We start from the raw sequence: 18,159 nt of genomic DNA, 5'->3' as shown, positions 1-18,159 counted from the left end.
ATAATGACAGGGGGTGACAATTTCTGTCATTTATTAAACATTAAGTTTTACTAAAGTAAAATAAAAAAATAAAATCAAGATGAATCTAACATAAAAATATAAATTCAGAACATATGAATCTCATTATGTAATAAAAGGGAACATCAAATGAAAGATGCCTAGACCTGTTTCAAAATTTTTTACATTATCATAGTGTTAAATGGACTTAAATAAGTCCCACCCATTCACTTATTCATCTACTTCGTTCAATTATTTAACATATATGTATTGAGCAGTTGCTCTGTACCAGGCACATTTATTAAGTGATAGGTTATAGCAGGAAAACAAAGTACAAACAAAAACCTCTGACCTCATGAAGTTTATACTTTATTAAGGAAAACAGAACATTAACAAATCAAAAAGTAAGATATATGTTATCTGTTGGTAATTGTTGAGCAGTTTAAGGACTACAGGCTGGAGTCGGGGAGGTGTGAGTGTTCAAATTAAGATAGCAGAGGACCTTATTCTCATCCACATGAAATGAAAAAATACTTTCTCACCTGTAAATAATTTTGCCTGCTGACAAGGTCAGTTTTTTCTCTTACAAGCAGCTTTACATTAGTTCACGTGTCTTAGCAAATGGTTGATGAAGACCCCAGAATTCCATCTTACAGAATACGGTATACCTGCTTTACACAGGAAATTTATAAGTGCAAGAGTCTTTAGTGATCCACCTTGTCGAGAGGAAAATTTCAGTATTGCTTCTATGGGGGGAAAAATTCAGATATTGTGCAAAACCATTTCCCAGGGGCCTGTGGGGTTTGAGTCACCTACTAAATATACATTGAAATAACAAATTGCTGCATTGGCTTCATTAGTATTCATGATATTACCTTTGGAAAATATCTACCAAAAACAATTTTGATTTTGGCAGATTTACTATTATTCTGTCATTTCTGAAAGTAATTGGAAAATAAGATCGGTTATTTCTAGAGACAATTCCTGGTTCATAACATTAAGACTATTTAATCTATGTTCGGAACACCTGTCATCCTCTTTGCTATTATAGGATACACATCTAATTATTTTAAAGTATGCACAAGAAAAGTTAAATATAATTCAAAGTAAAAGACTAAATTTTGGCCTTATTTTCTTCTCTATGATATTGAAGTCTTATGAGAATACCCATATAAATTCTTATATTTATATTAAAATGCAAGCTTACATGATTACCTTATATGGATCGAAGTATTACTTTTAGAAAGTTAAAGATGATTTATACAAATATAAAATAGACATTTCTTATTAAATTTTTTTTTAATGTTTGTTCATTTTTTGAGAAAAAGACAGAGTGTGAGCGGGGGAGGGGCAGAGAGAGAGGGAGACACAGAATCCAAAGAAGGCTCCAGGCTCTGAGCTGTTGGCACAGAGCCCGAAGCGGGGCTTGTACCTACAGACCTCAAGATTGTGAGCTGATCTGAAGTCGGACACTTAACCCACTGAGCCACCTAAAATGGCACCTAAAAAGGGTGCCACTGGACACCCCTAAAATAAACATCTTATTCAACTCATTAATTAATGAGAAAAACTACTAAGATGGTAAAAACTGGCTCCAAGAGCATTTCATGAAAAGGGGTTTATATAGTCTAACAAGAAAAACATCTAAAATATTTTAAAGTAAGGCTGCTAGGTTAGATACAAAACTCATTATTGTCCTATGGGGCAATCAAACCATAACCATCACAATTATCTTTTCTATCAGAGAGAAACTTACATGTTTGCAAGTAACTTTATAGTGTCTGGGTTCTGATCAAATAGTAAATAGCAAACTCAAACACAGGTACATTTCCCTAGAAAATTATATAATTTTCTAATAACTCACTAGGGTGAGTTTATTGAACAATGTCAGAATAACATTGAAAACACATGCTACCCACCTTTTCTGCCTTTTTTCCATTTTTAATAATTTTCTTAACAATCTCCCTGTCTTAGTTCAGGAAAGTATAACAAATAAAAGGTTTGATAGCTTAAACAACATTTATTTCTCACAGTTCTGACAGGAAGACCAACATCAAGGTGTCAGCATGTTTGGGTTCTCATGAGGACCCTTTCTTAGTTTGGAGATGGCCATGTTATTTGTGTCTTCATGTGGAAGAAAGAGAGATTATCTCCTTCATGTTTTGTCTTATAAAGGCACTAATTCCATTCATGAATGCTCCACTTTCATGACCTAATTACCTTCCAGAGGTCTCATCTCCAAATACTATCACATTGGGGATTAGGGTTTCAACATAGCAATTTGGGGAAGACACGAGCATTCAGTCTAGCATTCCCTGTTTTGACCATAAATAATCTCCAAATATTGATTAGGGAAAAAAATATTGGCCTGCTTATAGTTTAGACTGTTTATTTTTACTGATGCAATAAGAGGTGTTAAATAACTGCATAAGCTTCCTTGATCATGTAATATTTTACAGATTCTGAAGCAAAACTATTACCTTTTGTTTGTAAACCTTATTGAAGAATCCAAGATTGAAGAACCTGAGAACCACTTAAAGGACTCTATAAAGTCTAGGCGAAGAAGTTAAGCCCAAGAAAATCTCTCCCCTAGGGGCACCTGGGTGACTCAGTCGGTTAAGCATCCACCTGACTCTTGGTTTCAGCTCAGGTCATGATCTCACAGTTCATGAGTTCGAGCCCCGCATCAGTTCTGTGCTGATGTGTTGGAGCCTGCTTGGGATTTCTCTCTCCCTCTCTCCCTGCCCCTCCCCAACTTGCTCTGTCTCTTTCTCTAAAAAAAATAAACATTTAAAAAATTTCTTTTAAAAAAATAAAATTTCTCCCCTAGGTTTTGCTATTGTATCCATAGAATTAGTAACATCCTCTTTCCTCAATGTCCCCAAAATAAGTGAGGTTTCCTGGCCTGCCAAGAAGTGACTTCATCATTTATGAGGCTGAAGCCCTGTAAGCCAGGTACCAGGCCAATTTTCTGTGAGGGTTTAGTAGACAGAAGTGCCTTTGTTCTTTAATGGTGAGTTTGCTGAACCTGATTAAAAGTGGTTCATTCCCACATAGAACACCATAGTGTGCCTTTGGTTGCACAATCAACTTTTCCAATTTGAAGTAAAATGGAGACAGATTCTTATTTAATAATGAAAATAACTATTGCCACAAAAATAAGAAAACTCCTTAAATATTTATTTCTGAATTGTGAGACTTCATTGAGAATTAGACTCCATTTTAAAATGTTTCATTTCTATTTATAAAAGGATAAAAAAACTTCTAAATTGAGGGTAAGTGATCTACATGGAAGAAAAGGTGATTCCTTATATATTAATCAGTAGATAGAGCATTGAAACAATATCAACAATATTGCAAATAAATAACCACTATTAAAATTTTATGATCAGTTTATTCAGTCCTTTGTAATTAATTCTTATTCCCCTGGACCTTGGATTAGCAATATGCTTTCATGAAGTCATCTTCTTGTGAAATAGTCTTAGAAAACCTAATTCAACCCTCTAGTACCGTTGGAAAGATTTCTAAGTGATATAAACTTGATAGTCTTTAGTTAAGAGTCTGTTATTTCACTTATCAATAGTTAAGATATTTGGTAGAGTCCTTTTATTGAGTCACAGAGACCTTTTTTGAATACATGAGTTCTAACTTTTGAGTCTTCAAGTAAAAATCAGAGGAAAGCAAAGTTCATGTATAGATGAGAATACATGGCTGTTGTTAATTTACTACAATAATCAAGAGTATCAAAATGGAAGTCAGCTATTAGGGTGTACAATGCAATACTATTTCATGAGATTCTAATCCATTGTCATTTGAAGATAATAGCTAAATATTATAAATAATGAGTACATTGACAAATACCCAGGGCTTTGCTGTGAAGTGTAAAATCTCTTAAATTTTTATATTAAAATCATTTTATGTGCAAAATTAACTTAGGCAAGGATGAGATTTTTATTTTTTTAATTATTCTTTTTATTCATCTCTTAAAATAGTATTGAACTAGTTAATAAATATGGATCATACCAAATATACCTAAATTTTTATAGTATTTTGTTGTTGTTTTTAATAAGGAGAAAGAAGAATTCTTTCTGATTTTCGAGAGCCTGCTGAGAAGTCTCAAAGATACTTTCAGGTGTATACATATATTAATTTTTTTAGTTAAAGGTCTGATCTTGAGAAGACAAAATCAAAACAATTATCAAGGAAGATTTAGGTACTTGATTAAGGTAGAATGATAGGCACCTGAGACACAATATTTGCTTATCTATTTAATCCATGTGGTAATATAATGTTTTAAAATAAACTAGAAAAAGGTTACAATGGTTGTCAGAATTTTAGCTCTTTAAAAATGAGGACTCTTTGTTCTTTTAGTTTTTAATAATCTATAACAGAGGTTAGCTAAACCATGGCCCATAGGCCTACTCATGAGTTCATGGGTACAGTTCATAAGCTAACAATGGTTTTTATATCCTCAAATGTTTGAAAAAATTTAAAATAGGGATAACATTTTGTGAGATATGAAAATTCAATGCCCATAAATATTATTGAACACAACCACACTTAATTATTTACACTATTGACAAGGAAAATTTTTTCTTTACCTTTCAAGATTCTTTTGGCTGGTGTAAGAATTAAATTGACATAAGACAGATTGGCAGAAGAAAATGTAATTTAATTCTGTATGTATGGGAGCTCTAGAAGAATATGAAGCTCAGGCGCCATCAGGCAATTGAGACTTATGGACTATCCGGAGCTAAGGAGAAGTGGGTAGGTGTCAGGGGATTCAAAGGGAAGGAAGAGAATTCAAAGGAAAAAAAAAGAGTATATGTTTGGTAAACAAATGATTGCTGGACTGTACAGAAACAGTGAGACACAGAGACTAATTTTATCAAACATGCTTTGCTATGTTTCTCCCTGTCTACCACACCTAATTCATATTATACTGTCATTATCTATGGTGATAGCTCTCTGCTGGAGCAGGTCCTCTGTAAATTCTTTTCGTTAGTTGAAAGGCAAAAAAGAAAAACCTCTTGGGTCTCCTGTTTCTTAAAAGTAATCAGCCTAAAACAATCCACATGACAGAGAGACACATTTTTGGGTGGCAATTTTTCTTCCCCTCTACATATTGTCTATGGCTGTTTTTCCAGTACAGTGACAGAGTAGTTGTGACAGATTTTAGGGTCCTTATAGTCCTCAAAGCCAAAAATATTTAATATATGGCCCTTTACAGGAAAAAAAATTGCTGACTGCTGTTCTAGAACTCAATGAAGTCAACACAAGGCTCTGAAAATTGAGTGAGATACTGAATTTCTGCTCTCTGAGCATATTACACAAAGAGTAGGTAAGCTTTTTACTCCTCCTTATTAAAACTTAAAACTTTAAGAGCAGTTGTCATTTTAACAAAGAGAAAATCAACTAAAAGATTCACAGCTCCTTCTTTATAAATTATCTTGTGAATTAGCTCATCAGCATTGAGCAAAATTTGTCAAAATGTTAATAATACATTTCAACTCTTCTTTTCAGTCCATTATTTGTAGTTATATAAACCAAGACTAAATTCCCTTAGTGCAAAAATTCCACAACTTTCTGTATATATCCAGGTTTTTTCTTTTGTTATCATCATTCACATTTTGACAGAGACACCTTATTTTACAAACTTCTTTCTTTCCTTCTTTTTTTAATAAAACACATCCTATTACCTTGCATACACACCTGTGTTTTTCTGCTATTATCGACTTAATAGTGTCTCAGTTACTCATAGTAACTCTTTAACCAATTCAATTTCTTTTTCACAAAGAAATTATACCTCACACAAAACAATTAACAGATGAACCAACTCATGAGTCCATATAAGAATCTTAGAAAATTATGTACAGACATCCATACTACTTTGTACATAATTGCCATTGCATAAGAACTTTGTCAGAATTACGAATATATAGTAGCTTAAAATTTTTCACAATCCTAATCAGGTCTATAAATGAATTTGCTCTCTGATCAATAAGCCAATATAAAAGGTTTATGAATTTCAGATTTATTAGTCTCTTCATGAAAAAAACAGACTTAAATATAATAAAAAATAAAATACATTGTATTATATTTAATACTTATACCAATCTGAGAAGTCATAAAACTGTTTTGAAGCTAGTCTAATTTGTACAAAGATTCTCTTTGAATATGTGAGCTTGGGTTCTTACATATACATGCTCACAGTTTCTATAAGAAATTTTTTCTCTTAAAAGGCTAGCTCTGGAAAACAGTGTGGAGGTTCCTCAAAAAATTAAAAGTAGACCTACCCTATGACCCAGCAATAGCACTGCTAGGAATTTACCCAAGGGATACAAGAGTGATGATGCATAGGGGCACTTGTACCCCAATGTTTATAGCAGCACTTTCAACAATAGCCAAATTATGGAAAGAGCCTAAATGTCCATCAACTGACGAAGGGATAAAGAAATTGTGGTTTATATACACAATGGAATACTACATGGCAATGAGAAAGAATGAAATATGGCCTTTTGTAGCAACGTGGATGGAACTGGAGAGTGTTATGCTAAGTGAAATAAGCCATACAGAGAAAGACAGATATATGTTTTCACTCTTATGTGGATCCTGAGAAACTTAACAGAAGTCCTTGGGGGAGGGGAAGAAAAAAAACAGAGGTTAGAGAGGGAGAGAGCCAAAGCATAAGAGACCCTTAAAAAATGAGAACAAACTGAGGGCTGATGGGGGGTGGGAGGGAGGGGAGGGCGGGTGATGGGTATTGAGGAGGGCACCTTTTGGGATGAGCACTGGGTGTTGTATGGAAACGAATTTGACAAAAAATTTCATATTAAAAAAAAGGCTGGCATATTTAAGGTATCAGCTTCTTTATTTTCTGTGTACCTTTAGAAATGCTAGATATAGAGAAGCATTTATAAATCTCTAATAACTCATTAAAATAAAGCTCCATTAATTTTGGAGACTGTATAATGTAATTCATCAACACTCTTTGGAGATAGGAAAATATTTCAGATTACAAGAGGCTTTTCTCAATTATACACCCCAGCAGTAAGAGAGCTTACAGGTTCATTTTTCTACCTCAGCCATAAGTCAAAAATAAATGTAGAAACATACAAATGTATCTCCTCAGATATCAAAAGACTGTTTTTGGTCCTATGCTAAGTTGCAAAAGGGTGACTTTTGTGATAGTGAAACTAAAAAAGCAATTGTCAAACCTTCTATTATAACTTCCATGGAGCAGGACAAGCAAATGGTAAATACATACCTGCCACTGGGTCCTGCAAGGCTGGGGGCTGAGGAGCCAAGACACTGGCTGCATATCAAGAAGAATAAGAGATAACATCCTTTGGGAAACAGCCTTACATTGGACTGAGGGAGAGAAAAATATACTACCCCAAAATATGCCTCTTTGGCATATTGATTATTTTAAGCTAGTTAATTTTTTTATTTTTTTGAATATTTATTTTTGAGAGAGAGAGACAGAGCATGAGAGGTGAAGGGCAGAGAGAAAGAGGGAGACACAGAATCCAAAGCAGGCTCCAGGCTCTGAGTTGTCAGCATAGACACGAATTTTGAGATCCTGACCTGAGCCGAAACCAAAAGTCAGATGCTTAACCAACTGAGCTACCCAGGTCCTCCAGCAAGCTGCCATCTTAAATCTCATCTCCAGCTAATGTAAATATTTTAAAAGTGCTGTACTAACCTAAGGGTAAAAAAGTGGAGATGGATGCTCCACTTTTTATACATGTCCTATTTTACAAATCTGGGGGGGGGGGGGGTTCAGATGTTTTACATTAATAATGTCCTATTGTACAAATTTGGGAGGGGGTGGTGTTATAGGTGTTTATGTTATTATTATGTTTTCTAATAACATGTATGTTACATATATTCTTTTTTTCTGGTGTATTATTTATCTATGGTGCACATTACCTCAAACTTCAGCTGGGCAAAAACTCAAGAGCAATTTAGCAGGGTGGATCTGGCTTAGGGTCTCTCATGATGTTCAGTCACATGTCAGCCAAGGCTGCCAATATCTGAAGAATTGACTAGAGCTAGAGAATCTGTTTCTATGGTACCTCACTCACATGTCTAGTGCTGGCTTTTGGGAGGAGGACTCAGCTCTTCCCTACTTTGCCTATCCATGGGCTTCTTTATTTTTACCATCTGTCAAATTGCTTCTCACAGAAGAAGTAATCCAAGAGACAGCAAGGTGGAAACTGCACTGCCTTTTATGACCTCACTTTGGAAGTCACACACCGTTGGACACCTCTTCAATATGGGAGGAAGCTATAAAGGGGCATACATATCCAAAATGTGAAGTACTGGGGGCCATCTTGGAGGATGGTTATTACAGTACGTGTCATATACTATACTTTATTTATTTTTGTAATGTTTATTCATTTTTGAGAGGGAGACAGAGAGAGACAGAGACAGAGAGAGAGAGGCAGAGAGAGAGGGAGACAGAGAATCCGAAGCAGTCTCCAGGCTCCAAGCTGTCAGCACATCAGAGCCTGATGTGGGGCTTGAACTCGGTGAACCATGAGATCATGACCTAGGCCCAAGTCAGACACTTAACCAACTGAGCCACCCAGGCGCCCCCATATATTATATTTTAAAAAGAAAGAAAGAAATATGTCTTTCCTGAGCAACATATGGAAGACCAATTAATCTCCCTAATTATTCTCAGAATACCATGAAAGAATGTAATTTATATAATTCTTTATAAATCCATAACCTCACCCATAAGAAAAAATTCCACAGAGCTTATATGCAATATTTATTCAATGACTAACTTTCACAAAATAAATTTACTTGAAATTGTTGATTACCTTGATAAAATAGGAGAAGCCTGATATCTTTACATGGCCATATGTTGGCATAATGTGACAGACCATTTTCATTTTCAGTATTTTGTTTAAAGTTTGAACATATTTTTTCTACATAAAAATAAATAATTTTTGAGGAGTATATTGGTCATTACATCTATAATCTACATCTATACATTATAGTACATATGAGAAAATGATAGTATTACATTAAGTAAATTATATGTAGACTCTAATAAATTTAACTTCTAAAGGAATATTGCCATTAAAAATATGCTTAATTATTGTATGTCAAGAGTATATGTTTAACTTCTTTCCATATTTATTTCAAAAACAGTAAAATTAATGTTATTTCTCCTTTAAAACATGGGTACAAATATTAAGAGTTAGCAAAGTTAATGGAATTTTGCATACCCATATATATCCTGTTGATCAGATAAGCTATACTCAAACTATGAAGTTGTGTATTGTATTTAAAGCCTACATGTTGTTTTCTCCTGTGTTATAACAGAAGAAGTTTTCTATGCTGTTATAGGAGAATTTTAATCTTTTACTTGGAAAATTGCAACACTAGTACACAAGTCAAGTCTTAACACATTTAACATTTGCTTATTGAAAGCAATGTCATAAAGTCAAATAGGTAGCCAATTAATTTATTGAATTAAAATTTGATATGAGGTTCACCCTTGTTATGCAGTAGTGCTAGCAGCTTCCTTCTAATGTTCTTAGAACCAGCAGCCCTCCCTAGTGCTGAGCTGCTGAAAAGTCCCTGCCTGCAAGCTTGTAAGAGCTTGAAATCATCATCTCCCCTCCAACTCTCACCAGGGAAAAAAAATGGTTGAAGCAGGTGGCCCAGGAAAACTTCTCATTGGTGATCTTAATACAGAAACAAACGAGAAAGCCCTTGAAGCATTGTTTGATAAATGTGGATGAATAGTGGAAGTTCTAGTGGTGAAAGATGGTGAAACCAACAAATCAAGAGGATTCGCTTTTGTCACATTTGAAAGCCCAGCAGGTGTTAAGGATACAGCCAGAGACGTGAATGGAAAGTCCTTAGATGGGAAAGCCATCAAGGTAGAAGAAGCAACTAAACCATCATTTGAAAGTGGTAGATGTGGACCACCTCCACCTCCAAGAAGCAGAGGCCCTTCAAGAGGTCTTAGAGGTGGAAGAGGAGGAAGTGGAAGAACCAAGGGACCTCCCTCACGTTGAAGGCACATGGATGATGGTGGCTATTCCATGAATTTTAACCTAAGTTCTTCCAGGTGACCACTTCCAGTAACAAGGATCACCACCATGAAGTAGCTGTCCTACTCATAAAGATATTCCCCTTTCAGACCAGTTTGCAGCAGCAGTGCAGTGGAAAGAAGAGCTCCTGTGCAATGTGGAAGAGATAGTTATGAAGGCCCACCTTGAAGTGAACCCCTGCCCTCTTGTAGAGGTGTTTGTTTGTCCCCAAGGGATGATGGGTATTATACTAAAGGCAGCTATTCAACCAGAGATTACCCAAATTCTTTTTTTTTTTTTTTTTTTTAATTTTTTTTTTCAACGTTTTTTATTTATTTTTGGGACAGAGAGAGACAGAGCATGAACGGGGGAGGGGCAGAGAGAGAGGGAGACACAGAATCGGAAACAGGCTCCAGGCTCCGAGCCATCAGCCCAGAGCCTGACGCGGGGCTCGAACTCACGGACCGCGAGATCGTGACCTGGCTGAAGTCGGACGCTTAACCGACTGCGCCACCCAGGCGCCCCGAGATTACCCAAATTCTTGTGATACAAGGGATTATGCATCACCACCAAGAGATTTTACCTACTGTGATTATCATCATTCCAGTTCACATGATGACTACCCATCAAGAGGCTATAGTGATAGAGATGGCTATGGTCCTGATCCTAACTATTCAGATCTTCCGAGTGGAGCTTCCTATAGAGATTCATATGAAAGTTATGGTAACTCACATAGTGCTCCACCTACACAAGGGCCCCTGCCATCTTATGGTGGAAGTAGTCGCTATGATTACAGCAGCTCACATAATGGATATGGTGGAAGTCAAGACAGTTACTCAGGCAGCTGAAGTGATCTCTACTCAAATGATACAGTTGGCACACAAGAAAGAGAGCTTTCCCTTTCTATAGAAAGGATGTATCCCCTTCCATGTGATTCCTACAGCACTGCAAGCTGCAGAGCACCTAGTAGTGGTAGCTGTGGAGGAAGCCAGTCTGATAGAGGGGGAAGAAGAAGCAGATATTAAAAACAAACAAAACCTTGGACCAAAATCCCCGTTAAAAGAAACAAACAAAAAAGTGGGACCTTTTCTGCCATAAATACCCAAGGGCTACTAAAAGGAAAAAATGTATCACCTTTTTAAAATTTCCTGTTAAGTTCCCTTACCATAATTTTTTATGTTTTTGTGAGGGAAATAAAAGTAAAACCTGTTTAATCCTATTGGACTTTATGGCATTACTTTCAATAAGCAAATGTTAAATGTGTTAACACTTGATTTGTATACTAGTGTTGTAGTTTTCCAAGTAAAAGTGTCCCAAAAGACCACTTGCTATATCCGATTTTTCCCAGTAAATGAGGCAAGTAATTCTAAGACCTTCCATAAATATCTAGCCATCTAAAATGGAAAGGTGAATCCTTCTGCTTATATAAATAAGCTTGCTATTAAAGGCTGGTGGGAGTATGCTACTCTTAGGATTTCAGAGTGTCTTCAAACCAAAATCTCAATGTTTTTCTTATGAAAAACCTGGAATCAGATACTTATGTAAGGAAAGTGCTACTTGTCCAGTAAATCCCAAAAAGCAAATGGATAATGCAGGCCATATTTTGCCTTTCTGGTATTTCCTTGGGAATCTACAAGAACCTCCCCTTTCCTGTCCCCCAATAAGACCATTTAACTGTGTGTCAAGCAACTACAGAAAACTAAGTAGAAAGTTTGGCCAGAACAAAACAAAAAAAAAAATTTGATATGATTCCAATCTTCTTAAATATATTAAGACTTGTTTTGTGACGTATCATATGATCTATCCTTGAAAATGTTCCATGCACACTTGAGAAGATTGTGTATTCTTCTGCTGTTGTATGGAATGTTCTATATTATATATGTTAGTTTTATTTAGTTTAAAGTATAGTTCAAGTCCAATATCTCCTTACTGATTTTCTGTCTGGATGATCTATCCATTGTTGAAAGTAGGGTATTGAAGTCCCCTACCAGTATTACATTGGTATCTATTTCTTTCTTCAGATATGTTAGTATTTGCATAATATATTTTGGTGCTCCATTGTTGGGTGCATATAAATTTACAATTATTATATCCTTTTGATGAATTGACCTCTTTATCATTATATAATGACCTTCTTTGTTTCTTGTTACTGTTTTTGGCTTAAAATCTATTTGACTGATGTAAGTATAGTTTCCTCTCTTCTCTTTGGTTTTTATTTTCTTGTAGTGTCTTTTTCCATCCCCTTACTTTAAACCTATGTGTGTCCTTAAAGCTTAAGGGAGTTTCTGGTAGATAGTGTGTAGTTGGGTCTTGTTTTTTATCCATCCAGCTATTTTATGCCTTTTTGATGGTAGAATTCATTCCATTAATATTTAAAGTAATTATTGATATATAAGAACCTACTAATGCCATTTTACTGTTTTATAGTTGTTCATTAGTTCCCTTGTTCATTTTTTCCTCTTTTGCTGCCTTCCTTTGTGAATTTATGATCTTCTGTATTGGTATACTTTGATTCTCTTCACTTTATCTTTTGTGAATCTACCATAGATTTTTGCTTTGTGGTTACCCTGAGGATTACATAAAACATTTTAAACATACAACAGTCTCTTTTATACTGATAACAACTAATCTTCAATTGCCTATAAAAACTCTACACTTTACTCAACCCATTTATTTTTGTTATTTTATTGAAATATATTTGACATATAACAATTGTGTAACTTAGGTGTACAATATGTTGATTTGATACATTTATATATTGCAATATGATTGCCATTGTAGCATTAGCTAACACCTTATCATAGTACATAATTATCATTTCTATTTTGTTCTGGGAATAATTAAGATTTAATTAATAATTAATAATTAAGATCAAGTCTCTTAGCAAGTTTGATGTTTCTGGTAATCACTATACTGTACATTAGATCTCCAGGACTTATTTATTTGCTACTTGCAGTTTGTAACCTTTAAACAGTCTCTCTCTTATCCCCCAGCCCCTGATAACCACAATGTTACTGGTTTTAAGAGTTTGGCTTTTTCTTAGATTCCACATATAAGTGATATCATACTACATTTGTCTTTCTGTGTCTGATTTATCTCACTTAGCATAATGTCTTCAGGGTTCATCCATGTTGTCACAAATTAGAGGATTTCCATCTTTCTCATGGCCGAATAACATCTTATTGTATAAGTATATATATTCCACTTCTTCTTCATCCATTAGTCTTTTGACAGGCACTTAAGTTTTCTCCATATCTTTGGCTATTGAGAATGATAGCTGCAGTAAACATGGGGGTGTATATATCTCTTTGATATTGTGTTTTCATTTCCTTTGGGTATGTTCTAAGATGTGGAATTGCTGGATCATTTAATTGACCTATTCTTAATTATTTTTTCTTTCTTTTTTTAATATAATTTACTGTCAAGTTAGCTAATATACAGTGTATACAGTGTGATCTTGGCTTCGGGAGTAGATTACTGTGATTCATTACTTATATAAAATATGCAGTGCTCATCCTGACAAGTGCCTCCTCAATGCTCATCACCCATTTCCCTGCCCCCCCGCCCCTTCCACCCTCAGTTTGTTCTCTGCTTTTAAGAGTATCTTATTGTTTGCCTCCATCTCTGTTTATAACTATTCATTTTCTTTCCCTTCCCCCATGGACTTCTATTAATTTTCTCAACTTCCGCATATGAGTGAAAACATATGATATCTTTCTCTGACTGACTTATTTCACTTAGCATAATACCCTCCAGTTCCATCCACATTGTTGCAAATGGCAGGATTTCATTCTTCTTCATCGCTGAGAAGTATTCCATTGTGTGTGTGTGTGTGTGTGTGTGTGTGTGTGTGTGTGTATACACATACATATATATCATATCTTTATCCATTCATCAGTCGATGGACATTTGGGCTCTTTCCATAATTTGGTTATTGTTGATAGCACTGCTATAAACATTGGGGTACATGTGCCCCTATGAATCATCACTCCTGTATCCTTTGGATAATTTCCTAATAGTGCTATTGCTGGGTTGTAGGGTAATTCTATCTTTAATTTTTAGAGGAATCTCCACACTCTTCCAGAGTGGCTGTACCAGTTTACATTCCCACCAACAATGCAAGAGAGTTCCCCTTTCTCCACACCCTGACCAACATCTGTTGTTTCCTGAGTTGTTAATTTCAGTCACTCTGACAAGTGTGAGGTAGTATCTCAAACTGGCTTTGATTTGTATTTCCCTGATAATGAACGATGTTGAGCATCTTTTCATGTGTCTATTAGCCATTTGGATGTCTTCTTTGAAAAGTGTCTATTCATATCTTCTGCCCATTTCTTCACTTGATTATTTGTTTTTTCAGGTGTGGAGTTCAGTGAGTTCTTTATAGATTTTGTATACTAACCCTTTATCCAATATGTCATTTGCAAATATCTTTTCCCGTTCCATCAGTGGCCTTTGAGATTTGTTGATTGTTTCCTTTGCAGTGCAGAAGCTTTTTATCTTGATGAGGTCCCAATAGTTCATTTTGGCTATTAATTCCCTTGCCTTTGAAGATGTATCAAGTAAGAAATTGCTGCGACCTAGATCAAAAAGGTTGTCGACTGCTTTCTCCTCTAGGGCTTTGATGGTTTCCTGCTGCACATTCAGGTCCTTCATCCATTTTGAGTTTATTTTTGTGTATGGTGTAAGAAAGTGGCCTAGTTTCATTCTTCTGCATGTTGCTGTCCAGTTCTCCCAGCACCATTTGCCAAAGAGACTTGGCTTTTTTCTACTGGATACTCTTTCCTGCTTTGTCGAAGATTAGTTGGCCATTCAATTGTGAGTCCAATTCTGGGTTCTCTATTCCATTCCATAGGTCTATGTGTCTGTTTTTGTGCCAATAGCATACTGTCTTGATGATTACAACTTTGTAGTAGAGGCTAAAGTCAGGAATTGTGATGCCTTCCTCTTTCGTTTTCTTTTTCAACATTACTTTGGCTATTCGGGTCTTTTGGGGTTCCACACAAATTTTAGGATTGTTTGTTCTAGCTCTGAGAAGAATGTTAGTGCAATTTTGATTGGGATTGAATTGAATGTATAGATTGCTTTGGGTAATATCAACATTTTAACAATATTTATTCTTCCAATCCATGAGCATGGAATGTTTTTCCATTTCTTTTTGTCTTCTTCAATTTCTTTCATAAGCTTTCTATAGTTTTCAGTGTACATATCTTTCCCCTCATTGGTTAGATTTATTCCTAAGTATTTTATGCTTCTTGGTGCAATTGTAAATGGGATCAATTCCTTGATATCTCTTTCTGTTGCTTCATTATTGGTGTATAGAAATACAACCGATTTCTGTACATTGATTTTATAGCCTGTGACTTTGCTGAATTCATATATTAGTTCTAGCAGTTTTTCGGTGGAGTCTTTCAGGTTTTCCAGGTAGAGCATCATGTCATCTGTGAAAAGTGAAAGTTTGACTTCTTCTTTCCCAATTTGGATGCCTTCAATTTCATTTTGTTGTCTGTTCGCTGAGGCTATGACTTCCAACATTATATTAAACAACAGTGGTAAAGTAGACATCCTTGTCGTGTTCCTGATCTGTTTTTCCTCATTGAGGATGATATTAGCTGTGGGCCTTTCATATATGGTTTTTATGATGTTAAGGTATATTCCTTCTCTCCTGACTTTCTTGAGAGTTTTTATTAAGAAAGGGTGCTGGGGGCGCCCAGGTGGCTCAGTCGGTTGAGTGTCCGACTTCAGCTCAGGTCATGATCTCATAGTTTGTGAGTTCGAGCCCCGCGTCAGGTTCTGTGCTGACAGCTTGGAGCCTAGAGCCTGCTTCCGATTCTCTGCCTCCTTCTCTCTCTCTCTGCTCCTCCTCCACTTGTGCTCTGTCTCTCTCTGTCTCTCAAAAATAAATAAATGTAAAAAAAATTTTAATAAAGAAAGGATTCTTGGCTGCATATTTTTCCTATTCAGCACATGGAATATTTCCAGCCATTCCCTTCTGGCCTGCCAAGTTTCATTAGACAGGTCTGTTACTACCCTTATGTGTCTACCCTTGTAGGTTAAAGTCTGTTTGTCCCTAGCTGCTTTCAGAATTCTCTATCTTTGTATTTTTCCAGTTTCACTATGATATGTCATGGTGTTGACCTGTTTTGTTGATTTTGAAGGGAGTTCTCTGTGCCTGGACTTTCAGGTGTTTTTTGGAGAGTGTTACTTGCTCTCTGTTTTTGTGACTTAGGTTACTTTATCTCCCTACTCATAGTGATGATTTGGACCCTCCACCAGGTGTGTTTGATTTGTCATTGAAGTAGCCCTGAAAAGGAAAACAAACAGACAAACAAAAAACAAATAGATAAGAAAAAAACACAAACAAGCAAACAACAACAACAACAAAAAAAAACAAAACAAAAAACGAGAAACATCAGCTACAAGTAAACAACAGTGTGGAGGTGGTGCTGATGGAAGAAGCCTTATCCCATACAAAGAGAGTAATGACAGGGGTGGGGAATAAACATTGACCAGGCAGAGAGACTATGCTGCTTAATCCAGAGAGAAAGAAAGGAAAATAAAGAAAGAGGTGGAGAACAAGAAAAGAAGATAAAGTAGTCCAGACAGAGAAACTATATGGCATAATTATTCCAGGGAGAGAGAAAGGAAAATAAAGACGGAGGTGTAAAACATGTATCAAGAGAAAGTATTACATGTGTCTGCTTAAACTAACCAACAACCAGAGTAACCAGACCAGAGGAAGGAAGAGATAAGAAGGAGAAAAGGAAGGAAGCGTATATCTATATCATAAGAATTGTCCAAGAATTAAACCAGGCAGTGCAACGGCACTGGTCTGATGGAGGGGCTGTCTGGTTCATCTGTATCAATCCCGCTCTTATAGATGCGCATTTACTAGGTGCTGAGAGGCGTGGTTTGATGTAGGTGGGTCCCACCTCCTCTGTCAGCCTACCATCCATTCCTTGAAGCCCCACCTTGTTGGTCATGGGGACAAAAATGGCGACCCCCGAGTTTCTCCTCCACTGACCCGGTGTTCCAAATCACTCTGTTTGAGCAGTCCTCATCGTGCTGTGGGCACAAACGAGGTGGTTTGTCTCACTCCACTGACTCCCGTACCTGGTGCTTGATTGGGATTCAAACTCACGCTCTGTGCACCCCGTTACTGGGGAAGCACGGCTCAGCACTGCCTGATATCTGGTTCCTAGCTGCCTGATGCTTTGTCCTGTCCCACAGCACTCCAGGGAAGGAATCACTTTCTCCTACTGCAGACTGTGCCCCTGACCTAGCCACTGAGCCCGAGGCTGGCTCCCCTCCTCCCTACATGCACAATCCAGGCAGCCGGCCTCAGTCTGGAGAAAGCCCTACAGTTACAGATTGGATCTTTCTCTGTCAGGGTCTGAGGTTTTTCTCTTGTCCAGATACAGTCCTATGCTTCCGCAGCCTCTCTCTTCCCTTTGTCTTTCCACAGAAGGGGATCCCTCCCCTCCGTTTGTTTTATCTCTCCCAGTTTGCAATCATGCACCTATGGCCCCTCAGGTTGTCCTGGTCCGTCTCTGGAAGCACAACTGTCTCTTTTCCTCCCAGACTCTTGGGGTTCAAAGTCCTTTGGCTTCAAGAGGAAAGTTCGGATCCCTCTACTTCTCTGCCATGCTGGCCCCTCCCCTCACCTTCATTTCTGAAGGACACCTTTGATGGCAAAGTACTCTTAATTGGCTGCTTGTTTTCTTTCAACACTTTGAATATACCATTCTACTCTCTCCTGACCTATAAAATTTCTGCTGAGAAATCTGCTGATTGCGTTATGGGGGGTTCCTTGTAAGTTGTAAGCTTTCTCTTTTTTCTTGCCACTTTTAATTTATCTCTTTGTCTTTGATTTTTTGACAGTTTTATTATCATTATTATTATTATTATTATTATTATTATTATCCTCTCCTTTTGGAGAGGATCTCCTTAAGTAGACTTTTTGTTGACCATGAGCTTCATGAACTTATGAATTCAAATCTCTCCCCAGATTTTGAAAGTTCTCAGCCATTATTTATTTTAAATAATCTTTCTGCCCTCCTTTCCTTCTCTTCTCCTTCTGGAACTCTAATAATTTCCATATTGGCACTTT

At 36.5% G+C, this 18,159-nt stretch overlaps 1 pseudogene; it reads left to right on the top strand.

Moving 5' to 3' along the window:
• The first annotated feature begins 9,659 nt into the window (after positions 1–9,659).
• LOC145714225 (RNA-binding motif protein, X chromosome-like) lies at positions 9,660–11,077 on the top strand (annotated as a pseudogene).
• The last annotated feature ends 7,082 nt before the right edge of the window (positions 11,078–18,159 follow it).

The sequence above is a fragment of the Panthera onca genome, chromosome X, assembly GCF_046562875.1.
Source record: "Panthera onca isolate mPanOnc1 chromosome X, mPanOnc1 haplotype 2, whole genome shotgun sequence".
Lineage (NCBI taxonomy): Eukaryota > Metazoa > Chordata > Mammalia > Carnivora > Felidae > Panthera > Panthera onca.
The sequence above is the reverse complement of the archived record's forward strand: the minus strand, read 5'-3'. Positions and strand labels throughout refer to the sequence as shown.